This window comes from Mustelus asterias, chromosome 6 (genome assembly GCF_964213995.1).
Source record: "Mustelus asterias chromosome 6, sMusAst1.hap1.1, whole genome shotgun sequence".
In the NCBI taxonomy this organism is placed as follows: domain Eukaryota; kingdom Metazoa; phylum Chordata; class Chondrichthyes; order Carcharhiniformes; family Triakidae; genus Mustelus; species Mustelus asterias.
In genome coordinates, this window is record NC_135806.1 from 122051629 (window position 1) to 122067849 (window position 16221).

General features: G+C 48.0%; 1 protein-coding gene across 2 annotated transcripts in view; it reads right to left on the reverse strand.

Annotated features, from left to right (window-relative positions):
• tenm3 (teneurin transmembrane protein 3) overlaps window positions 1–16221 on the reverse strand; it is a 593227-nt gene that overhangs the window by 455273 nt on the left and 121733 nt on the right. The window lies entirely within an intron of this gene.

Sequence of the window (16221 nt, forward strand, 5' to 3'; positions counted from 1 at the left end):
TATATGAGTTACTTGTTTAGCCTGGATGTTGGACCAGCAGTTGCATTGATATTTTTGCCGACACCAACAAAAGAGTTGGGTTGTAGTCGAGTGCAGGTCATTGAGCTTTGTGATTTTGTACCTGTGTGAGAGAGTGTGGTAAAGATGCACTCACAATGGGTATTGAAAGAAATAGTTCAAAAGCTGATGCTTACCCACTGCACAGTTACTTTGAATATCGTAAGTAAACGCTCCTTCACCTCAGGGAGGCATTGACGCAGCGCTATTGCGAATTATCCGGAGGCTCAGGGTAAAGCCCTGGGGGCCCAGGTTCAAATCCCACCACGGCAGATATAAAATCTGGAATTCGAAGTCTAATGATGAGTGTAAACGATTGTTGCAAAAAACCCATCTGGTTCACTAATGCCCTTTAGAGCTGCACGATGGCACAGTGGTTAGCACTGCTGCCAGGGACCGGGGTTCAATTCCAGCCTCGGGTCACTGTCTCTGTGTGGAGTTTGCACATTCTCCCCGTGTCTGCGTGGGTTTCCTCCGGGTTCTCTGGTTTCCTCCCACACTCCAAAGATGTGCGGGTTAGGTTGATTGGCCGTGCTAAATTGACCCTAATGGTAGGGGATTAGCAGGGTAAATATGAGGGGTTGTGGGAATAGGGCCTGGGTGGGATTGTGGTCGATGCAGACCTGATGGGCTGAATGGCCTCCTTCTGCACTGTCGGGATTCTATGAATCTAAAGCTGCTGCATTTGGATGAAGTGAAGCTTTATTTATGATTGCAAGCCAAAGGAGATGGGGCAGTGGCAGACAGGTTGACAGCCTGAGCTTCAGGCATTGAATGGTCTCACTTCACACTAGACCTATTCTGGCAGCGCCTCACCCATGTGAGCAACTGCGCGTGCACCAGCGAATGCGCTGTGAGCATCCACAACTGTTCCTGCCGGCAGCCGGAGGAGCCACAGGGTAAATGAAAAGCTAACTCAGTTTCTTCTCCAACAGGAAGCCTTGTCACTTTGGTTGATGCATCTGCCTTGTTCCTCTTCCACACGCAATTATTATTCTTTGGAGTTATCACGTGTTGTATCACAGAGACTCCGGTACCTTTGTCACTGGGATCTGTACAATGCAACCCACGCAATTTGTCTTACTGACAGGAACTATACAATAACAAAGTCCAGCTCTGAGCAGTTGCACAGCTGATAATACACTGGAAGTGTTCAGAAGGCATGGCTTCATAATTGAAGATGGGTGGGTGGGGTGCCGGGGGTGGGGGTGGGGGGGGGGGGGGGGTGCTGTGTGCACTGGCACAATCTGGGCAGAATTGGCCAAATTAACACAAAAGTTGGGGGAATAGTTAGGGCAAGTGAATTGCGGCCAAAACCACTTAAAAGTTCATGTTTGTCTGTAATCTTTCCCACCGAGCACAAGATTAGGGGCAGCACGGTGACACAAGTGGTTAGCACTGCTACCTCATAGCGCCAGGGACCCGGGTTCAATTCTGGCCTCGGGTCACTGTCTGCGTGGAGTCTGCACGTTCCCCCCTGTGTCTGCGTGGGTTTCCTCCGGGTGCTCCGGTTTCCTCCCACAGTCTAAAGATGTGCAGGTTAGGCGGATTGGCCATGTTAAATTGTCCCTTAGTGTCAAAGGGATTAACAGGGTAAACACATGGGGTTACGGGGATATGACTTGCGTGGGATTGTGGCCGGTGCAGGTTGGATGGGCCGATTGGCCTCCTTCTGCACTGTCGGGATTCTATGATTTTATCAGCTTGGATCAGACGGGCGCACAAAACTGAGCAGGCAGCAGGTCAGCATTGAGGGACCCGTTTAACTGTGCTGATTTGAAAAGGACTTTCCAAAGTAATGCTCGCCTTCTTAAGCACACTATCAACAGCAAGTGAATATAGTAATACTTTAAACCCTTTCAATACATCTTTCATTTACTAAGAAACTTACTGGTTTACACCAATTAAACTATTAAGTTTAAGTTTATTTATTAGTCACAAGCAGGCTTACATTAATACTGCAATGAAGTTACTGTGCAAATCCCCTAGTCGCCACACTCCGGCGCCTGTTCAGGTGCATTGAGGGGGAATTTAGCATGGCCAATGCACCTAACCAACACGTCTTTCGTTCTGTGAGAGGAAACCAGAGCACCCGGAGGAAACCCACGCAGACACGCTGAGAATGTACAAACTCTGCACAGACAGTGACCCAAGCCGGGTCCCTGGCGCTGTGAAGCAGCAGTGCTAACCACTGTGCCACCGTGCGATGGTCCAGTATAGAACTTTACAGTTATTTTCAGAGATTTTCATGCCCCATTTACTCAGAAGTGGAGGCCACTCTTATGAAAATGCTTAATTTCGGTGACAACCTCAGTTGCAGCTGAACTAATAAGACTGCACCAGGTTACCATTCTGAACACTTCGACTGGAAAGAGAAAAAAAAGAAATAATTCCATCTATTAGACTGGCTCACTGAAGATTTAACATTTGTTCAATTAGACAAATGAATCTCATTGTAAATGTGTACCGCAACTGAACCAGCTCAATTTCAATCACATTTTGGCTACAATTTTCCAGTTGAACCACCCGTTCTTCTTTTAAATTATTAATTTTTTTTAAAACGCTCTTTCTGTGTCCATTATTTCTCTTTCAGGTCCAGCCAGCCTGCCAGCACACCTTGCTATCCTCTCTCTGGCAGGAGACCTGGAGAACCACAGATATCCTCATGACGTGCACTGCATTTAGCAGCCAGTAGGGGGAGCTTAAGTATAAGTCCCACAAGATGGAAAAGACAACCAGTGTTTGCTCCCCTCAGCTGAACAATGCTTCTTTCTAAACCTCGGGTGCTGCCCATACAAAGCTGTCAACTTTCCACCTGAAACCAAGGCAGGGTCTGCGGTTCTTCAAGCCCTTGATGCTGCAGTTCCCCAAAATGATCCACGCCTATATATAGATAATTGTAACGGTGCAGACAGAGGCCGTTTGGCCCATCATGTCTGCACTGGCTCTCCAAACAAGCATAATATATGTATATATTTACATATAATATAAATTTTCATTTAAAGTTTCATTTAAAGTTTAAAGTTCATTTATTAGCATCACAAGTAGGCTTACATTAAGGGCGACATGGTGGTACAATGGTTCGCACTGCTGCCTCACAGTGCCAGGGACCCGGGTTCAATTCCAGCCTCGGGTCACTGTCTGTGTGGAGTTTGCACATTCTCCCAGTGTCTGCGTGGGTTTCCTCCGGGTGCTCCAGTTTCCTCCCACAGTCCAAAGGTGTGCGGGTTAGGTTAATTGGCTGCGCTAAATTGACCCTAGTGTCAGGGTAAATATGTGGGGTTACGGGAATATATCTATATATATATATATATTTATAACATATAAATTTTCATTGCATTTATATATATATATATACATATACATACACACACATAAACTTTATATAGGAAAGTTTAAATTTAAAGTTTATTTATTAGTGTCACAAGTAGGCTTACATTAACACTGCAATGAAGTTACTGTGAAAATCCCCTAGTCGCCACACTCCGGCACCTGTTCAGGTACACTGAGGGAGAATTTGGCATGGACAATGAACCTAACCAGCACGTCTTTTGGACTGTGGGAGGAAGCCGGAGCACCCGGAGGAAACCCATGCAGACCCGGGGAGAACGTGCAGACTCCGCACAGTGACCGAGGCCGGAAGCGAACCCGAGGCCCCAGCACCATGAGGCAGCAGCAGTGCTAACCATTGTGCCGCTGTGCCATCCCAGAGCCAGAAACAGGATAAGCGGCACGTTTTCTTAATCGTACTGTGCATATATATATATATATTTTCATTTTTCTGTCCATAAAAGCATTGAAATTAGTGAATCATCATAACCTCTGCTTAAAAAGGCTAGAATGGGTAATATAAGCATTCCGAGGGGCAAGGTAACCAAATTGCCAAAGAGCGGTGTCCACATGGCGGTCTCATTTGGAGGCAGATACATTTTCCTGAGTTAGTCAGAAAAGTAAATAAATAAAATAAATAAAGCTACTTTGCCCTTCGTGTCTATTTCTTTGTTGGAATGGGCAAACAGAGTAGAATTTGCTGGTGATCCCATTACCAGCTGCAGAGAGCAGATCCCTCATGCATTCCACAGCCATACCTTCAAGTAGCTGACATTGATTGCAATACAAATTAACTGCACACACACACACACACACACCTCAATAACCAGCCACAGATATTAAGCACTGACCTGCTTCATTTCCTACTTTATTAAGTTGAGCTGTTTCAAAACAGGAATCAATAAAGTCATTAAAATCCAATAGGTTTAAAAAACAAAACCAAAGCTATTATTTCTGTCTCTCTCTCTCCCAGTCATGCTGTAACAGAGTGCAAGTTCCCAGTGTGATACCCCTCCCTCCCCAGGGGTCGCCATTACCCATGTTAAATCCTGTAGGGATCCAGGGTTCGACTTTGCTTTCTGGTTCTGCTGGTTATGGAGGCGGGGGGGGGGGGGGGGGGCGCAGGGTGGGGGGAACATTCATTAAAGTGGCCGCTTAGTTACAACGGGCAGATGGTTCAGCTTCCTAAGCTGCAAGTTCTAATGAGGGCACTGCCCAGTACCTACAGCAGTTTAAACCACTTCACATTAGACACAATCAATCACTTCAAAACACATAACGAAGTCAATTCAAGAGAAAAAGAGATCGCACACACACGCACACACTGCCCCAATTTCTCTGGATACAAGTAGGAAGCAAGCACAAGGTTGAACATCAGTCTATATATATATATATTGCACTGTCCAGAAAGTAATGTGTCCTGAATGTATGCAAACAACCTCCAATGTAACATGTGCTACATCCTTCATTCCTTTCAAGGGGTTAAAACAACAGAAAAACCTCGCATGTGAATGTTAAAAGTCCATTTTGATTCAGATTACTTGCACATTCCTCACCCCCCCCCCCACCGACCCCCTCCACCCCCCACCTTAAGCAGCAACTCCCCGGGAAGGCTAGCTTATGTTGGCAACAAGAGATATTAATGAGTCTACACCCTGCCAAGAATCACTGTTTATCCTGGTTTGCCCATTAGGTCAAACAGCCAAGCAACTGGTCACCCACCTTTCTCCGCCGACTCTTCCGCACTGTGTGAGAACAGCTTGAGAGCTCACACAGTGTCTGTGGGCTTTACCCAACACTATCCTGGATCACATTACACACAGGCCGGCTCCGGGGGAGCGAGGACCTGCAAGTCAGTCAGGATAGGCTGAAGCTCCCAGCTGTTTCTCCCAGTCATGGAGAGAGAGAGAGAGAGAAAGGGCTGGCGCTAAAACTACCTTCAACATTTTCTACCGAGGTTAAAATAATAACCACGGAGTACGTAGGCACATCACAATCTCCTTTAACAATGGGACACTGGGGAGGAAGGGAAGATCTGTAGTAGCGTCTGGTCCCTTCGTGAGTGAAAGGATCAGCTTGCAGGGGTGGGGAGGGGGGGGGTGGTGATTTGAATAAAATAGAATAGAACCCCTGCAGTGCAGAAGGAGGCCATTCGGCCCATCGAGCCTGCACCAACAACAATTCCACCCAGGCTCTATCCCCATAACTCCACACATTTACCTTGTTGATCCTCCTGACAATAAGGGGCAATTTAGCACGGCCAATCTCCCCAACCCGCATTGTGGGAGGAAACCGGAGCGCCCGAAGGAAACCCATGCAGACACGGGGAGGACGTGCAGACTCCAGACAGTGAGCCAAGCTGGGAATTGAGTGAGTTATATGGACTGCTCTGGGTCAGCTAGTTCTCTCTCTCTCCATTCGCCACCTTTATTCAAGACAGTCGGGGGTTTCCCAACAGTTTTCCATTTCAATTTTGTTCTACATGTCTGAATTCAACTAAATTAGTTTTGTCTGCACGCACACGCACAAGATCAATCGCATCTGTTTGCACTCTGGGGCTGAATTAATAAAATATGAGACAGAATTAGACTGTAGGTACAGAATGCGTAAATCTGTCTCCATCAGTCTCGAATAAACCAGTTTATAATCAAAACGCTTCACACACACACACACACACACACCACACACACACACAGCACACTTACACACACACACCACACACACACCACACACACACACACACACACACACACACCACACACACACACACACACAGCACACTTACACACACACACACCACACACACACACACACACACACACCACACACACACACACCACACACACACACACACACACCACACACACACACAGCACACTTACACACACACACCACACACACACACACACACAGCACACTTACACACACACACATACCACACACACACACACCACACTTACACACACCACACACACACACACAGCACACACACACACACAGCACACACACACAGCACACACACACAGCACAGCACACACACACCACACACACACAGCACACTTACACACACACACCACACTTATACACACACCACACACACACAGCACACACACAGCACACACACAAACAGCACACACACACCACACACACACCACACACACACAGCACACACACAGCACACACACAAACAGCACACACAGCACACACACACCACACACACAAACACACCACACACACACCACACACACACACCACACACACCACACACACACCACACACACCACACACACACACACCAAACACACACCACACACACACCACACACACACACACCCACACCACACTTACACACACACACTTACACACACACTTGCACACACCACACTTACACACACACACTTGCACACACACACACCACACTTACACACACACTTGCACACACACACACCACACACACACCACACTTGCACACACACACACACCACACTTGCACACACACTCACACACACACACCACGCACATCACACTTACACACACACACCACACACACACACATCACACTCACACACACACACCACACTTACACATACACGCACCACACTTACACACACATCACACTCACACACACACCACACACACACACCACACTTACACATACACACACCACACTTACACACACATCACACTCACACACACACATCACACACAACCACTTACACTCACACACACACATCTCACACTTACACATACACACACACCACACCTTACACTCACACACACACATGCAAGCACACACACTCTCTTTCACACACACACCACACACACATGCACGCACACACACTTTCTTTCACACACACACCACACACAAACACACACCACACACACACACACCATACACACACACACACACACATGCAAGCACACATGCCACACACACGCCACACTTACACACACACACCACACACACACACTCTCTTTCACACACACACCACAAACACACGTGCGCACACACATGCACACACGCACCACTCACACACACACACGCACGCACACGCACACACATGGACACATACCACACACACACACTCTATGGTGTAGGATTTTCTCAATCAGATCGCTGTGAATTAAGTTATGGTTTGAGAGGCCACATTGAAAGCAGTCTCCCTGATCATTGCCCCCAGTTCTGTGTACTGCCACTCACTAAATATTAAAATAAAACAATGGCACTTATTTTCCAGCTTTAACATGAGGCATTGTGAAATACTAACTTTTGAATGGACCGAGCTTATATTCAGCTGATCTTTCTCTGCACCCGAGCTGTGACTGTAACACTACATTCTGCACCCTCTCCTTTTCTTCTCCCCTACGTACTCTATGAGCGGTATGTTTTTGTCTGTATAACACACAAGAAACAATGGGTTGGATTCTCCCAAAACATTTCGAAGTGTCGGATTTGTGTAAAAACTGAAGTAAATCACGCTGGTGTTTTTTCAGCGGGATTTTCAAAATGAATCTCCCGCACTCTGCACACTGCAGAGTGCACAAGCATGAATCACATGAAAAATCAGTGGGTAGGGCCTGTTCCCGCTGGAGAGGCCGGCAGCACAGCGCTGAGCAGGCCGCTGCGCATATGCCGATCTATCAACGGCGAGATTGGCGCATGTTGCAGTGGCCCGCACTACTGCCGGCCTCTCGATCGCTGGCCAGCCCCGCGGTCCCCGCATCGCTGTCCCTCCGACACACCCAAGGCCTGATCACGGGACTCTCCCATTCCCACCGATCACCCCCAGAGGCCCTGCCCCCATTACACGCTGCTCCCACTCTGGCCGTGCTCCCTGTGCATTGTCACTTTGCCCCTTGGGCGATGCCAGAGGGCCAGTATGGCAATGCCCAGGGAGCACCCACATTCCCCCTAACCTCCTTGGGGGGTGGGGGGGGCCTCAATGGCCCCCCTTCACTCTAGCGGGGTCGGGTTGTCAGCTCCCCACAAGTGAGGGGGGGGGGGGGGGGGGGGGGGCTATAATTATATGCAAATCATCATTTAAATAAATTATACAGCTCCGCACCAATTTGCAGCACGGAGTTGAGGGCGTCAGAAATCCGGCAGCCAGAGATTCGTGGAGGCCGTGGGGCCCAGCAGGAAGCCCACTAAACGTCCTCCACTTGAGTCTCCCGGCCCGCTGCAATCGCCCCCAATAGTTCACATTCTATCTCAATGCATGTGACATTATAAACCAAATCAAATCAACTTTTGCTCTCCCAATAAAGTAAGGTTAAGTAAAGTTTATTTACTAGTCACAAGAGGACTTGCATTAACACTGCAATGAAGTTACTGTGAAATTCCCCCAGTTGCCACACTCCGGTGCCTATTCGGGTCAATGCACCTAAACAGCACGTCTTCCAGAATGTGGGAGGAAACCGCAGCACCCGGAGGAAACCCACGCAGACACGGGGAGAACGTGCAAACTCCACACAGACAGTGACCCAAGCCGGGAATCAAACCCGGGTCCCTGGTGCTGGGAACGTCTCCACAATCTTCAAATTTGCATTGCAGGCAGCATGATGGCACAGTGGTTAGCACTGCTGCCTCACAATGCCAGGGACCCGGGTTCAATTCCCGGCTTAGGTCACTCGCTGTGAGGAGTCTGCACGTTCTCTCCGTGTCTGCGTGGGTTTCGTCTGGGTGCTCTGGTTCCCTCCCACAGTCCAAAAGACGTGCTGGTTAGGTGCATTGACCATGCTAAATTCTCCCTCAGTGTACCCGAACAGGCGGCAGAGTGTGCCGACTGGGGGATTTTCACAGTAACGTCATTGCAGTGTTAATGTAAGCCTACTTGTGACACTAATAAATAAACTTAAACACTTTAATTTCCACAATTCAGTAGCTATCAGAGGATCCTGCCCCAGGTTTGGGAAGACTGGGGCTGGATTCATTTTCGCTTGAACTTGGGGCTGTTCAGCTCCTATAGCAAACTCTTCAGAAATTTCTAAAATTGCAACTTGGCCATCAAGCGTGCACTTTTTTTTGGAACTGTTCAACTGATCATCTGTTTTCTTTCATTCCTCTGGACCTTAGAAGCGTAGAATCCCTGCAGTGCAGAAGGAGGCCATTCAGCCCATCGAGTCTGCACCGACCACAATCCCACCCAGGCTCTATTCCTGCTAATCCCCCTGACACTAAGGTCAATTTTAGCATGGCCAATCAACCTAACCCGCACATCTTCGGACTGTGGGAGGAAACCGGAGCACCCGGAGGAAACCCATGCAGACACGGGGAGAATGTGCAAACTCCACACAGACAGTGACCCGAGGCCGGATTTGAACCTCTATCCCTGGCTTTGTGAGGCCATGATGTGGGGATGCATGATTTGTGAGGCAGCAGTGCTACCCACTGTGCTGCCCCTACTGGTAGCATTGTACATGGCTGCAGCGTGTGACATTATCATCTGCTTCTCTCTGCTGTCATCACATATCAAGACCACATGTCAATTTTGTGCTATAGGCTGTAGAATTTACTCATGCACCTTCGCTACAGGGAAACTGTTTTACAATGTCAGGGATTGTGGAGTGTGCTTCACCCTTTGCAGGACGTGCCTCTGCGCTGGGGGAGGAATAGCTTCATGACTGCAGATGGTGGAGAAAAAAAACACAGCTCAGAGGAGAAGAGAGAGCAAAAGTGAAACCTCTGGAATTATTTAAGAAACGGTTTGATGTCACTTCAGGTCTTTCTGGATGGATGAACTAAAATGGGCCAGATCGTCTTTCTCATCCATATTTATCTGGTGACACAAAATAATGACCTTACGAACTAGACTGCACCAAATACATCGTGGCAACCTTGGATTTCAACAGAGCTGCTGATTGCTTACAGATTTGTACAATTCGTTGATTCGGCTGCAGTTAGAACACGGTGTCCAGTTTCAGGTGCCTTCCTGGAGGAGAGATGTAAACATGCAGAAGGTACCCAGGAGAAGAGTTTTTAGTTGTGAGCAGAGAATAGAGAAACCTGCCTTATTTTCTTCAGATCAAAGGTGAAGACTTGATGTGATAAGAGTGCTGTAAATCACCGGAGCCTCTGATGCCGTGAAGAGGATAACTGTTTTCCACTGGTTGGTGGATTGGTAACCAGAGGGCGTGAATTGAAACAAAAACAGAAAATGCTGGCATTGAGACATTGGGCGGGATTTGCCGGCCGCGCTCGCCCCAAACCTGGAATATCTCACCTGAGGTCAACAGACCTTTTCATGATGTGTGTCCTGCCCGCTACAATTCCTGTGGTGGGCGGGACGAGAAAATTCCATAGAATTTTCCATAGAATAGAATCCCGACAGTGCAGAAGGAAGCCATTCGGCCCATCGAGTCTGCACCGACCACAATCCCACCCAGGCCCTATTCCCATAACCCCCACATATTTATCATGCTAATCCCCCTAACACCAGGGTCAATTTAGCATGGCACATCTTTGGAAAGTGGGAGGAAACCGGAGCACCCAGAGGAAACCCACGCAGACAATGGGAGAATGTGCAAACTCCACACAGAGAATGTGCAAACTCCACACCCGAGGCCGGAATTGAACCCAGGTCCCTGGCGCTGAGAGGCAGCAGTGCTAACCACTGTGCCACCATGCTGCCCCATTATCTCTGTTCTCTCTCTCCAGATGCTGTCAAACCTGCTGAGATTTTCCAGCACTTTCTGCTTTTGGTTTCAGATTCAAGTGTCCGCAGTCTTTTGCCTTGATCTTCGCCCGCAAGCCGAACGTTGTTGCAAGAGAGTAAAGGGACTGGTTAGAAGTGTTCTTTCAATGTAGAGAACTACAAGGGTGTGGGATATTTCACCCCAAGTAAGCGTGGAATCCGTAGTAGCTTTTTAATAGGGAAGCGGTTAAATATTTGTGAAAGAATTAATAATTAAAAGATAAGAGGAGGAAGGTGACTGGTCGCTCAAAGAGTTGCAAAGGTGGACCAAATAGCTTCTGGTGCTGTGGAATTTTATTCTTTTATAAATCTAGATTGCCATTTGTAATGCTAGTGTACCTTTAAGAAAGTTTTTTTTAAAATCATGATCTCTGCAGCTCTCACAGTTTCAGTATTTTCTTAGCTCACAGCCTCAGCTGATGTCATTTGTTACTGGCTTGACTGGAGATGTCCTTTTATTGCTACTTCAATAGCTTAATTGGGTTCTGTTTATTTTAACTCTGGGTTGTTTTACAATCCTGCATTGTTAGGAGGACGATCATGTGTTTTTGGACGCTTTTTTTCCCCCTTTCCAGTGAGTTGAAGGTTTCATTTTCTGTTTGCATACAGTTCGAGTTAGTTTTAGGAGGGACAGGAAGCTGAAAAGAAGTCTCTCTCTCTCTCCCTGGTTTTGGAAACTCTGATGGTTAGCTGAAAGTAATGTCTTGCCTTTCTGAAGGGGGAAATCGGCTATTGGTGGCTTGCTTAGAGTACCTGGTGTTTTGGGCAGCAATTCTGACTTCAAACTGTTCTGAGTCTATCCAGAGAACTGCAGACTTCATCCAAAGGACTCAAGTCCAGTATCACGAGAGCATTAGTCTTTGCTGTGTTAAACCCTGTGAAAAGGGTTTTTGAGTACGGGATTGGTTTGATTGGAACACATTAGATATATTTGTTAAGGGTTATACATTACAGTGGTTGTTTAGTTTCTTGTTTGTAATTGATAAAGGTTCTTGCTAATTTTCTTACAATACATGTTAACTATATACTTAAATAAATTTTGTTTGATAAAAGCTCCCTAGTGGGTCATTTGAATCAGACCTGAAGTGAAACATCTTATGCTTATCCTAGCCAAATTCAAGATGCAAAACCAATGATCCAGGCGGGCCCCATAAAACGTTTTGGAGTTTCTGACCTAAATTATAACACATTCAAGCCCGTTTGCCGTAATTAAGCACAGATTGTCTCAGTTGCTAGCGTTTCTACCCGAGTAAAAAAGGTCATGAGTTCACACCTGAATCTGTGCCTTGGGGCCACAACCTAACCTGGCACGTCGGAACAATGCTGAGTGGCTGCTGCATTGTTGGAGGTGTCATATTTCAGATGAAAATTAAATCACGCCACTAGCCCAGGTGGATCGACATCAGGGCTTTATTAAAATAGAGCAGCCTAATCGCCAGTACAAAGAAATCAACCAAATGAACTGATCCATCAGCCCATTGTTATTTGCGGAACCTTCTGTAAGAAGTAGCTTCCCGTAAATGAAGGAGTTGATTGCACTTCACAGTAACTCATTGCATATGGAGAGCGTTGGGCTGATTCTGAGAGGCGGAGCTGTACAAACATAAATCTTTTATTGCTGCGCGTTGCGAGGTGATGCTGCGGAATTGCTCCCTTTCATGTTCCCGCCTGCGAACCAGGCCGAGGAGTGAGCCAGACACAGGGGTGACCTTGAATGACGCAAAGTCGGAACTTTGTCTGCCTTTACAGCCCCCCCCCCGTCCCCTACTGCAGCACCCACCCACCTCCCCTTCCGTGCCTGGCCCTCAGAGGAAGGTTGGGACCAATTTAATTAAACACTCACTAGAAGCGGACACACGACTGTATCTCCCGAGAACATGAACAATAGCATTATTCAGCAAAATTCCCTTCCGCTTTGCTGCCCTGCTCACGAACAACATGGATAATTGTCATCGATGGGCACGGCCATCAAACACATGTTTTTTTTCCCCCCAAGGCTGCGTTTTGATCATCATCAAACTTACAGCCACCCTGAATAATAATAAGCGTTTTTCTGAAAAAAATAAGAGGGCTAGCAGAAATAAAGCTCCAGTTGAAGTTAATAAGAGGGACTGCTGTTTTATGGCTGTGGGTTTGCAAAGGTCTAACAGTAGGGAGCCAGGGCCCATTAGAGAGCCTATTAACAGCACATACATGGAGCAGGTGCAGTTGGAATTTCCACGCTCACCCAAAGCCACGGAAAAGCAACATGAAATTGGTTTTAAAAAAAAAACAGGTAAAAAAAAAACAGCAGGTGAACAGCGAACCTATTCATTTTACTGCTCTCTCGATAGTTTGCAGCTAATGGCAAATGCTCTTTCTACTCCAGGGTGCACTTTGGAATACAACTAAGACAATGGAGAGACCCACTTACAGCCGGCTGCTGGAACAGGCAGTTCTGGAGTTTGCCTGGGTCCATTTGATTGCCATTCAGTGCAACCTCAATTGCTCTCCTCAAAGCAGCTCTGCGATCAGGAAAGGGCTGCATCAACCTTCCACTTACAGCCTCAGGTTTATTCAACAAACGACTTTCATCTTAAACAATACAGTTTTTGGACTGGGATATTTTGGACGCATCGTCAACTTAGTACAATTAGATTTGCAACCAAGTCAATCAATCTGTGCACTTAATCTTTGCTCTGTTGACCTCTGAAAATTAACACATTGGACTGGAGAATGTGGCGCATCAACGGCGGACAATCAGGTTGGAAATGTTTCACACCTCTTTCTCGCAGAAATGTGGTCAATTACTGAATAATAAATTAACAGTTTTGCACCTTTTTCAGAGGTGCGGATAACAGGGATGTCACAGTTAGTAGCTCAGTCATTCTCAGTCATGCTTTCCCTCAGATCACCTCACTACGACATTTCAATATGTGTTCAGTACAGTTTCAGAAACCTGTGATACAGTTAGTTCCATTTACTTGCTCCTCGTTTCTTTATTTTTCTGAGGCCATTCGGCCCATCAAACTCGCACTGACTCTCTGATCCAGCATCTTATCCAGTCCCTCTCCCTGGCCCTATTCTTGTAACCCGACACATTTTACCAGGTCTAATCCGCCTATGCCACGCATCTTGGACACTAGGGTCAATTTAGCATGGCCAATCAATCTAACCCACACATCTTTGGGCTGTGGGAGGAAACAGGAGCACCTGGAGGAAACTTACGGAGACACGAAGAGAACCTGCAAACTCCACAGGGAGAGTCACTCAAGGCCGGATTTGAACCCTGGTCCCCGGCGCTGTGAGGCAGCAGTGCCATCCACCACTGTGCCACCATGCCGCCCCGATTCAATTGCAGGCATCTGATATTGTCCGAAGAGCCATGTCCGTGGGCATCGGCCGCCGGTTTCCCGCCACTACTTTGGCAGAAGATCAAGGGAAATTTGTCTTGTGGCTCAGTGGCAGTGTCGCTGCCACTGGATCGGAAGCTCCGGGATTTTTGGGCCATGGAAGGAATGTTTGTAAAAGTTCAGTAGGCTGATAATCAGCTTGGGAATCCTCCCCCCCAACCGCCCCCCCCCCCCCCCACCGCCGCCCCCCCCATCTGCCGCGCCCCCCCCCCCCACCACCCCCCACCCCCCCCACCCCCGCCGCCACCCCCCCCCCCCATTCTCCAAAGGCTTAAAAACTGAATGAATTCTCCCATCTTAACACCAAGTGCCACGATGGAGCTCGGAACGTGGGCTGCTTCCCGCTGTGGAAGCCGGCAGGAAAACATGCCGAATCGTCCGGACCCAACCTCGTTAATTATGCCTCTGGGTGTTTCACGCTGTATTCAGTGGAGGGACGGGCCTGGATGCCGCTTAGTCCGCCATTGTATCTGGGTGCCACATGGAAAATGTGCCCAACATCACTGACCTACTGTTATAGAAAGGAAGTGGACCACCTGAAAGTGAAGGTGGATCTCCAGGAACATTCTGAGGCTGGAAGATGGACCCCCTTCAGGACACCAAATCTGGAAGATCCACCTGCAGATGTTCCGTTGACCCACTGCTGTGTTCCAAGGACCAGGGTTGCTGGTAGCCTTCATCTTCAACTCCAGAGGCATCCCCAGGCTTTGTTCGGGTAATTATGGTGTGGCACGGTGGCACGGTGGTTAGCACTGCTGCCTCACAGCACCAGGGACCCGGGTTCAATTCCGGCCTCGGGTCACTGGCTGTGTGGAGTTTGCACATTCTCCCCGTGTCTGCGTGGGTTTCCTCCGGGTGCTCCGGTTTCCTCCCACAGTCCAAAGATGTGTGGGTTAGGTTGATTCGCTTTGCTAAATTAACCCGAATGTCAGGGGGGTTATCAGGGTATATATGAGGGATTACGGGAATAGGGCCTGGGTGGGATTGTGGTCAGTGCAGACTCGATGGGCCGAATGGCCTCCTTCTGCACTGTAGGGAAGAAAAGTAAAGTTTATTTATTAGTCACAAGTAAGGCTTACATTAACACTGCAATGAAATTACTGTGAAATTCCCCTTGTCGCCACACTCTGGTGCCTGTTCGGGTCAATGCATCTAACCAGCACGTCTTTCAGACTGTGGCAGGAAACCGGAGCACCCGGAGGAAACCCACGCAGACACTGGGAGAACATGCAAACTCCACACAGACAGTGACCCAGCCGGGAATCGAACCCTGGCGCGGTGAGGCAGCAGTGCTAACCACTGTTATTCTAAGTCCCAACTTCTACACGCCACATTGTGCTGAACGCATTTCACACCGGCGTGTGTTTCCACCACCATCGCTGCGAATCTGGCGTGAGGAGGAGGGTGGTGGTCGGGCCTTCATCTGCATCCCATTAATGGGATGCAAATGAGGTCCACGCTGTCCTGTGACGGGTTTTTTGAACCACCATGGCAGGCACCAGTGAAAGATTCCACTGTAATAGATGCTGGCGTGAAACTGATTTCTGGACCACACGCCTTATTTCCCCCTGCATCACCCATCAAACATGGGGCGGGGGGGGTGGGGGGTGCTTTGGCAGAATTCCACGCAGTGTGTGCGGCTGTGAAGATTGTTTACTCCGAGGATGCTGTAGGAAATCCAGAGGAAACTGGCGGAACACCACTTCCCTCCAAAATGATATTTTGTTACAGAGACAGTAAACGATCGA